Source organism: Leguminivora glycinivorella, chromosome Z (genome assembly GCF_023078275.1).
Source record: "Leguminivora glycinivorella isolate SPB_JAAS2020 chromosome Z, LegGlyc_1.1, whole genome shotgun sequence".
NCBI classification, from domain to species: Eukaryota; Metazoa; Arthropoda; class Insecta; order Lepidoptera; family Tortricidae; genus Leguminivora; species Leguminivora glycinivorella.
The window spans coordinates 17114353-17124379 of NC_062998.1; the positions used below are offsets into that span (position 1 = coordinate 17114353).

A 10027-nucleotide genomic window follows, 5' to 3' on the forward strand; every position below is an offset into this window, starting at 1 on the left:
CACCAACTTTGGTGCCTGGAACATGGGACGGCGCTAGGGTATCTACACAAGTAGCATCCCAGACAAGCGGCCGACCCATACTCCAAGGCACCAGCGTCATTCCGTCAGGCCTCTTGCCGTCAACCCTGGCCAGTCCATTGGGTTCGAGGACGGCCGGCACTTTTGCACTAACAAGGGCCCTCCGGATGACATCGTTGAGGCTGGCGTGGCGAGGAATTCTCCCAGCACTTCGGCTGCATAAAAGGCCGTGGTGGCCAAGATTATCCACCATAACTCCGCACTGACACCGATGGGGCACATTTGTTGATGCCCCTATTCTGAGGCAGGTAGCCAACCGGAATGTGGTATTGTCCAGCAATGTACCTATTGTGATGGATGGTAGTGTCTGCAGCCACAGACCCGACTCCCATTCCGCAGTAGCGAGGAGGCGAGCCCGATCTGTCGAATCAAGAGCCGTCTCTAGAAGGCGGTCCCTTGTTAGACGACAGAGAGGTTCGTCCCATTGCCTCTGCGAACATGGGTTGACAGGCGGGTCTGTGTTGGGGCATGTTAGCTGCCAAACATTCTTGGCCTCGGTACAGTGCGCAGCCTCCAGGACCCCAATGGAAGGGGCTAAAATTTTCCCGATGAGGATTTGAGCACCGTGTACCGAAGCCAAGAAAGCAGGCAGCGCCACACTAGAAATTTTTCGGATGCCCAAGCCGCCCAACCTGATGGGTAGGCTAGCCTGGGTCCATGTTCTTTCGCCAAAGGATATATTGAAGATGGTGGTGAGAGTTTCCAAAACTAAGTTATCCAAATTTGAGATCAAAGAAGGGTGTTTCCAGAGGTGTGAACCACGGAGGATGTATGTAAATTTTGGTACAAATAAACAGTGTTTTATGATGCAATATGCCGAATGTATGTTAATTTGAGCCAGACGATGTGTAGATGCTTTAAAATTTTCGATTTTTGTGTCTATGAAATTATTAAATGATTGGTCCATGATGGGGCAACCAAGGAGGTGAAGCGTTTCTTTGTTAATAGTTTTTATTCCAGGAGCTACTTGTTCGAACTGTTCAAATACTTGCTCTTTGTTTGGACAAGTCTCTGAAACAAAGAGTTCGCATTTCGAAAAGTTGAGGGATAAGCCAATGTTTTTTAAGTCAGTTTTTAATTTTTCTAAATCATCAAGAACTGAAATTGCTTCACCACCGAGGGTGCCGTCATCTAGGTACCATATGTTCAATTTAGAATTTAGATTTTTAATTATGGGATGAATGGCGAGACTGAATATTGCTGGACCGAGAGGGTCGCCTTGTTGACAACCTACGGAAGAAAACAAAGGGTCAGTTTGGTAGAACAATTTAGAGGGGGAACTGTAGCACTGCCAGAGAAAGTTATAAGTAGATGGAATTTTATCCTTTATTTGTGTCAACAAGGCGCCCCTGTCTACTGAATTAAAAGCATTGGAGACATCCACCTTCAGAATAACATCTCCTGCTTGGCGCTCTACATATGTCCGTACAGCGTGGACAGCAGCTTCGCAGCCGCTCTTGGAGCCGAAACCGAGCTGTATAGGCTGCAGTTCGGAGGCAAGGTCCTTAAGTATAGCGCGGCATGCTATCTTGGCTGCGAGTCGACGCAGAGTGGAGCCAACCGCAATAGGCCGAATGCCGCCGTCTTTTTTAGTCAAGGCGCATAGGTTGGCGCCATAAAGGATGTCTGTAATCTCTGGAGGGACTTGACCAGCCAACATGATGTTTACAAGGGCCGTCAAGTCCTTCAAGAGATTTTCCTTTGTGTCACCGCAACCACAGTACAGGAGGTCTTTGAGATGCTGTGGAGACAAACCGTCAAGGCCTCCTGCAGAGCCATTGGGAAATGATAGTATGGCTCCGAGAACATCCTCGGCGGAGGCGGTCAGAGCGGGATGGTTGGCTTGAGGGGGATCTGGAAGATGAAGGTTCGGGTCTGAAGGTGGATGTTTAGCGGCGAGAGCTGCGAGGGTTTCCGAATTGGCCGGTGCCACTGCATCATCAGAAAACAAGAGGCGGGCGGCTCCTTTAATGTCACCATCAGAGATTTTAGTTTCAACTTTTTTGAATAAATTATTACTAAGACGTTTATAACTATCGCCAGCAGGGCAAAGTGAAACATCGCGGCAACAATTTTGTTTGATTATTTTTGTAAGCGATTTAGAATGTGTACTTTCATCAGGTTTGATGTGGAGCACTTTAAAGGTAAAAGTTAAAATATTTTCCCAACTGTGAATGGAATTGGTTGAAATAATTAATTTGATAGTCTCACTAAGAAATTTAGCTACCGACACACGCGCTCCACGCGGTACGCGTTTTAAAACAGGGCAAGTGTTTTTAAATTAGTTAGGGTCTTCCAAAATGGTATATTTGAGTTAGGAGCCTGGAGATCCGGGATGGGTTCGACGTTGGGCTGAGATGACGTAGGTCTAGGTGTTGGTTGACTAGCTGATTTTCTATGTTTTTTAGTTATATGAATATTCAGACCTCTAGATCCTTTAAAAAACTTGGGCTCTGTACATTCGGGACAACGGATGATTTCTGAAGATGCAGTGGATGGAGCGGAGTTAGGAAGGATAGAAATAGGCATCAGCAAACTAGTCTTAAAAAGAAAAATAAACTATTTAAAATTAAAATACATAAAAAACTACACAATACTTATAACTAAAGGCTTAAAAGGACAAATAATGTATAAAAACAAAAAATAAAGATTCCCCGTCGCGGGCCCAGGCTAAGAGAACGGAGAATAGGGCCTGGGCCGCCCGCTGTGTGCTGCGCTGCTGCTGCAAGGGTTCTTTGAGGTAAGAGAACCGCTTGTGAAGTTCTGTTGATTCCAAGGAAGGTTGTATAACTTCGGAACACGTGCAAACTATATATATCACAAGCACGCCCCTTGAATGCTAAATGCACTTTATAAACACGATATCCAGATATAATATTACTCAGTAAGTATTATTATTTGTTGTTATTTTCTTGTCTGACGTCTGTCATCTCAAGCGGGGCGCGTTGCTTCCTCGTTTGCAACGATTATTTCTGCATGTATCTGCAATTATGATTAATAACTATGCTCGTCGTACTTTTTACTAATATGCGCGCACTTTCTATTATAAAATGATAGGAGAAAAATACATAAAATGATAATTTTCTGGGATCGTTTTCAAGAGTTGACGTTGTCACAAAGTTCACAAATTATGCGAGAAGTTAGTGACGGCAACTCAAGCGACATCATCGCATCAACGCGACAGACACTTCGCCGGTTGCAAACTCAGCTTTAGCGGAGCTGAAGATTCGGTAGAAGACGCGTTAGAAGTTTTCCTGGACGGCATACAAACATACAAAGACTGTGCAAACATTTCTGATGAAAATGCACTACGCGGATTGTCATTTTTGTTCACCGGACTCGCTGCAACATGGTGGAATGGCGTACGTAAAAATGTCAAATCATGGGACGAAGCCATTACCGACTTGCAACACGCTTTCGGCAAACGAAAAGCCCCTTTCCTCATACTTCGAGAGATATTTCGCGAAGAACAAGGCGATGAGAAAACAGAGATTTTCATTTGCAAAATTCGTGCATTGATAGCTCAGCTGCCATATTCGCTCGAAGAACAATTTCAAATTGACATGGTCTATGGTTTATTAAACCGTCGGATACGGAAACGAGTACCCCGCGATGACATAAAGTCGTTCAACGATCTATTACGAAAAACTCGATCGGCCGAAGACTCACTAGCCGAAGTGAACGAGAAGAACGGAACGACCTCCGTGAACGCATCGAACGTCAACGCTGTCAATGTCCGAACTGTCAATCGAAATATTGGAAATAACGACCGGCTTTCTGAAAATAAAACAACGTTTGCTGATAATAAACAATTTAAACCGAAATCCAGTGCGCGACAAAACACTACCAGTGAAAATAAAGTGCAGAACAATACGAACCTTGACGCGAAATCCAAACAAAGTCGTTTTTGCAATACGATAAGAAATCTGAATTCAAGGTTTATTATTTTTTACTTTTTAGTTTCTCCGTGTTTTGTAACGCGCTTATTTTTGAAGGCGGTTTTATTTTTTGTTAAAAAGTTTATTTATTTGTTGATTTTTAGTGGTTCCTATTGATATTATATGTATCAGTCCGAATATATGCACACTAGTGAAAGAATTATCCTTTAACTCCTAACCATTGAGGAGTTGACCTTCCATCATCAGCTCAGCCACATAAAATTATAACCATCAGGCGTAAATACTGGTGTACCTTTGAAAACTACACTAAGAACATTACATGTGCCTATAACATTTGAAGAGTTCCCTCGATTTCTCTAGGATCCCATCATCAGACCCCGACTTGGTGCCAATGGGACCATCTCGGGGTTATACCCGTACGATCAAAAAAAAAATTTTGAAAATCGGTCCACAATTCTCGGAGATATCGAGTAACATACATACAAAAAAATAAAAAAAAAACATTCAGTCGAATTGAGAATCTCCTCCTTTTTTGAAGTCGGTTAAAAATCAAGGAAAAAGTTAAATTTGTTGTTATTATTCCTTTTTTGTTACCAAGATTTATTTCTTGAATTGAGATTTTAGTAAGTTTTTATATTAATATTTTAGTAAGGATTAAATTACATTTATTTTAAATTAAGGACTCCTGATTACGTCTCATGCGTGACACAACGTCTCAACTTAAAATGTGTGTATATTCAACCTAATGCCTAATTTCAATATAAAATGTTATGTCTTTCCCATCACGGAACAATGGTATTCCGGACCTTTGGGAGGCGTGCGCGGGGCCGAAGCCAACACGTAGAGGCCCTTTCGACACTTTAATGAAATGTAAGGGGTACACCGAACGGATGTTGCCCTTGCCCGTATCATGGGACACACGCAGCGGCAACACCCGCCAGGGTGTAAGGACTATTTGAGAGTTAATGGAATCTAAAATGAACTGGTCTATTTTGATGAAAGTGATGGACTAAATACTGGGCTATGGATAATAAAACGGTATCCAAAATGTTATTATTATTGTCCATAAAACAGAAAACCGCATTAAGTAAGGAATATAACTTAGACACATTAACCTTCATCTATGTCACGTTTTCATCTAAAAGGTACCACATTGCAATATTTTTGTAAATTGCATTATTTATTTATTGTATGGTGAATGTAGTTCAAACCGTATTTTACCCCAGATATTTATATGTACATTATATTTAATTATCTTCATGTTTATACGAGTATTCAGTTGTAATGTGATTTCATGTGTTTAGTTCTACGTGCAGAGTCAGTTTGAACTAAGTTGACAGCGATTTTGATAGCTCACGCACACATTGTTCATATTTTGTTACCAACATTAAGTAATAGTCGACTTTCGTAAAATATATATACAGGATAATTGTTATAATTAAGAAAATATAGATATGTAGTAGAGAACCTTAATGACGAAATAAAACTTTTAAAAAATCAGTTATAGGATCAGGAAATCATCAGGAATACAAACAAATGATTTAACTTTTTACTGAATTTTTGTACAAACTTTTTGAGAACTGCTGAGGTAATATTGAAATTTTGTAAAATGAGCTATGTATGTAAATTAAATAATATTTTATTGTTGAAAAGAATAACATCCTTATATAAAAGTTACTAAACTGATTAGTTAAAATAATGTTCTGTCCCTTTCTATCATGTTGACTTATATATTTGTGAAAAAGGGACAAAACACTTTTTAGCTAATCAGTACAGTAGGTAACTTTTTTATGAATAAGGAGGTTACTCTTTATCAATCTTCTGTATGTGATATGTGTTCAGTGTTACTCGTATTAGCAATTTGGAAAGTGGCAGCTGTTTGAAATGTATGGGGTCCAATCCAATACATTCCATGACTTTTCTCTTTCCGAAAAAAACGACATAATATAATATGCAATTTTTTTTCACCTTCAGTGGAATGAGGATCGACAAGTTCATATTAGGTTTTACATATTATATAGTAGTAAGCCTACTTGTGTATTTGTGTTTTTTACAAATCCATTTGTTCCCATATTAATCATACGAATGTTAATCTAGAAATAAGTTATTTTTAACTGTTTTTTTATACATACCAATTATTTTGAAAATGGTTATGTATTTTACTTTTTCAATCATATTGTAATTAAGTAAAAGAAATAACCAAGAAATTATATTTAACATAGCCGAAATAGTCCGCCGATTCATCTTTCTGAACTGAACAACTACTGAATATTTTGGCCATCTCTAAAATAGATTTTAATAAACATGAAATATGCATACCGAATTAGACATGTAAGGTACAGCGGGGCCATTGCGACTGAGAGACAATTTTTTTCCATGGTTTAAACTATTAATTTGAGCTCTGCCGCTGAACTGAAAGCCCGAGACATATTTATGTGCACGGGGCCGATTTTTGAGTCTCACGGCGTTCGAATTCAGAAAATTGTCACTGAAAATAATAGGCAATTCACCGTTTTCAACCGGTATTTTAGTGACAGTGAGACTCAAAAATCGGCTCCCAGTTCTCGAAAAGTTTGTACAAAAATTAAGGAAAAAGAAATTATTATTCCTCTTTTGTTACCAAGATTAATTTCTTGAATTGAGATTTTACTAAGTTTTATTTGGTCATTAAGGTTCTCTAGTATCTATATTTTCTTAATTATAACAATTATCCTGTATATATCTTACGAAAGTCGACTTATGTCACTAAATGTTGGTAACAAAATAGGATCAATTAAAATTTTCTGACGTGGTTTCTCTTTTTAATGATGCAAATAATGCAAAACATGAAAAAAGAATCGAGTAGTTGGAAATAAATGGAGGCAAATAATGCTTAGCCTTATTTCATAGTATATACCGTGTTTATACATAGTGTATACTATGTTTTATTGTACTTAATTAATTTATTGAATTTAATTTAAAATTACTGTATTAACTTATGGCCCTTAGCCTGAAATAAACGTATATTATTTATTTATTTATTTAAAATTGCCCTCCAGTCGACATTGTCCTGCTGTACCTTACAATAAACTACTTATTGTACAAAAGACAACTAAGCATGGCACAGCATAAGCAGTTCGATTACAAATGCGAACTTAAGAACCACTACTCTCAATATGACTACTAGTCAGCACATTTAGAAGCGTATTTTGGTATAAAAAAAAACCGGCCAAGTGCGAGTCGGGCTCGCGCACAAAGGGTTCCGTAGCAGCAAATATAATAAACCAATAACTTAACCAAAATTACAGTTAAATCAACCTATCTCAAAAACTATAAGAGATACTTTGATCAAACCAAAAATCGTTGAAAGAGTTAATTAGCATGCATCACCTCTATTTTTTTTAGAATTTTATACCCCGTAGTTATAAAAATAGAGGGGGGGGACATACTTTTTACGACTTTGAGAGCTGATATCTCAAAAACCGTTCACTTTAAGAAAAATGTTTTTAGAAAACTTTATATCATTTTAAAAGACCTTTCCATTGATACCCCACACGGGTATGTACATCGAAAAAAAATTTTCATCCCTCAGTTACATGTATGGGGGGCCCCACCCCAATTCTTTTTTTACTATTTAGTGTCATAATTTTGTAGCGGTTCATACAACACATATTCCCATCAAATTTCATCACTGTAGTACTTATAGTTTCCGAGTAAATCGGCTGTGACAGACGGACAGACGGACAGACGGACAGACGGACAGACGGACATGACGAAACTATAAGGGTTCCGTTTTTGCCATTTTGGCTACGGAACCCTAAAAAGTACTTTGTTCGATATTGAATTCAACGCAATATCTTGTACTATTGTCTAACTATATTATATATGAAAAGCACTTGAAAAAATCTGGAAACGGTAAATCCTACCTTATTTTAGTACAAAATGTATGCGTTTAATTTTGGTATTTTTTTACATTTTCCTTCATATTTCTGTTTTTCTCCACTACAAAAAAAAAAAAAAAAAAATAGTTTTGATATATACAATTTGAGCTCTTTCTAACGATACCCCACTTGACCTAGTAACTTGACATTTACAGTTTGCCCCCTTTCATTTTGGCCATTTTCTATAATGAATATTTATTAATTTAAGAAAATAATACCTTCATACAATGTTCATAACGATTCCAAATTTCATATCGATAGCATAAGTAGTTCTCGAGATATTTAGTAATGTGACAGACGGACAGATAGACAGACAGGCAGACGGACAGAGCGCCGCCATAAACATTTATATTTACATGGGTAGGAACTAATTTGATGTTTTGCTTTTAGAAACAGTAAGCTTAAGTTTAATTATGATTTAGAATAGATTCCTAAACTTGAATTTGATAATATGGTAGGAAGATAAGAACCTATCTAATGTTACTCTCCTAATGAAAGCGCATCATACTCCATTCAGCCTGCGAAGGGTTCCTTTTGTACCTTTTTGGTACGGAACCCTAAAAACGAACATAAAATTTAAAAAAGGTGAATATCAGGCAATCATTGAATTATCTTCTAATTAGGTAAATAATATTATATGATGCGAAGTTCACGCCCCGGACCCATTAAAACCGAAAACACATACACCGGAAACGGACACATCACCCTGAAAAAAAGGTTCACAACTTTCACAAGCTTGAATTAAGTGCATTATATTTTATCTTTTAGATTACAATTATGTCATGTCAGTTTCAGACACATCCAGACTTCTTAACTAATTCAGGCTTGTAAAGAATAACGCTAATTAATACTGTGTATAAAATATGTCTGTGAAATCTTACTTGAATAGTTTTCAGTCAGTCTTTGGTTCAACAATCACGTGTAAAATCACTAATAGTAAGTTTGTCGGTTAGCACACGAAATTATATTCAGAGCACTTCACTGAACTAAATCTATATAGAAAATAATTTTCAGTATCTCCAAGAAATTGGAGCATTGATCACAGTGGTTGGTTAACGAGTTGTTATAAAAATTTTGTTTTGATTTCACAGCCGCATTCCATGACGAAATGAGGCGTAATCGGTAGCATCAGTTTGTAACCGAGCAATTTTTTTTGGTAGAGATGAAAAGCTTCGCGACGTGTGTCCTCCGACTCCGCTGAGGTTCTCAGCATGACTGCGGGCTCCCGCGTCGCCGCCCCTCGGCCCAGGCGACTTACTGTTTCTAAGAAAATATTTTGTAAACGAAGCGGGCCCGGCAACCCTGCACGCGGTGAGGAGGGCGGTACGACGTAAACTTTTTCATCCAATAACGCCCGCTCTGCTGTTGTAAGCGGTAAGTTATACCCGCCTCGCTCTGTCCATAGTTATACTGCGTGCGCGAAAGAGTTAGAAGATCTACGTTGAGCTTATAACGATAGTGTTGAGAAGAAATTTTCTTTGTGTTTGTGTCGTAATGTGTTTGCTTTATCAGATTTACGTTGAAAGCTCCCCGTTAGATTTCGAGGGCGCCATGTCGAGCATTCTTTCTAGCGGAGCGCCGAAGGCTCTGGCGGGACAAAGATAGAAGACGCCGGGAAATGCTCTGTCTAATGTATTTTCCTGTGGGAAGGAAAACACATGTTGTCGCTTTTAATTTAATCGCGTCACGCTGCGAGCGCGTGTCGCGCTTAGAGGTGGGTAGTTTTTCTCCGTGCGCCATTTTCCTACTAAATTATAGGTATTATTTTGCTACATAATAAATAACACCCGTGCTATGGAGAGTTTATTATTACTTGCCATGATTTAGTAGATAAATTATCGGAAAAATAAACTCTTAGGATCTAAAGTTACGTAATAATTTTACGTATTTATTGATTTAATACCAAGTCTTGCGGGCTTACAGGAATTACAGGCCCCGTAGCCGAATGGCATTTCTCCAACGCCAAACGAAAACGAAACGTAGTCCGGCTTTGTCGCGCCAATACACAAGAGCGATAGGGATAGATATCTACTAGCGTTTCGTTTCGTGAGCGTTTCGTGAGCGTTTGTGCCATTCGGCTACGCACCCAGGTGATCCTAAAACGCTCATCAAACAAGAGAGTTTATGTTT

The 10027-nt window shown here is 38.6% G+C and overlaps 1 protein-coding gene across 1 annotated transcript in view; it reads right to left on the minus strand.

Annotated features, from left to right (window-relative positions):
* LOC125241480 (zinc finger protein ZIC 4) overlaps nucleotides 1-9141 on the minus strand; it is a 36738-nt gene extending 27597 nt beyond the window's left edge. Inside the window, exon 1 of the mRNA XM_048149993.1 lies at nucleotides 8779-9141. The gene's annotated coding sequence lies outside the window, so the exon portion shown is untranslated. The remainder of the gene's footprint in view (nucleotides 1-8778) is intronic.
* Between the last annotated feature and the right edge of the window lie 886 nt (nucleotides 9142-10027).